Source organism: Carcharodon carcharias, chromosome 27 (assembly GCF_017639515.1).
Source record: "Carcharodon carcharias isolate sCarCar2 chromosome 27, sCarCar2.pri, whole genome shotgun sequence".
NCBI lineage: Eukaryota > Metazoa > Chordata > Chondrichthyes > Lamniformes > Lamnidae > Carcharodon > Carcharodon carcharias.
In genome coordinates this window covers 1,319,932-1,320,505 of record NC_054493.1, presented here as the reverse complement: position 1 = coordinate 1,320,505, position 574 = coordinate 1,319,932, and positions in this window count along the sequence as shown.

The window sequence follows — 574 nt, the reverse complement described above, 5'->3', positions numbered from 1 at the left end:
TGCTCCTGAGTGATAACCCCTACTGCTGTATTACCCTCTCTTTGTGATCTCTGTTTGATAACCCCTCCTGATTTATTACCCTCTCTGTGTGCTCTCTGAGTGATACACCTTGTGCTGTATACCCTTCTGTGGCTCTCTAGTGATAACTCCTCCTGCTGTATTACACTCTCTGTGTGCGTCTGAGTGATAATCCCTCCTCAGTATTACCCTCTCTGTGCGCTGTCAGAGTGATAACCCCCCCTGCCGTATTACCCTCACCTGTGTGCTCTCTGAATGATAACTCCTCCTGCTGTAATTCCCTCTCTGTGTGCTCTCTGAGTGCAAACTCCTCCTGCTGTAATACCGTCTTTGTGTGCTCTCTGAGTGATAACTCCTCCTGCTGTATTACCCTCCTTGTGTGCTCTCTGAGTGATTACTCATCCTGCTGTAATACCCTCTCTGTGGTCTCTCTGAGTGAAAACCATTCTGCTGTATTACCATCTCTGAGTGCTCTCTGAGTGATAACCCTCCTGCTGTATTACCCTCTCTGTGTGCTCTCTGAGTGATTACTCCTCCTGCTCTATTACCCTCTCTG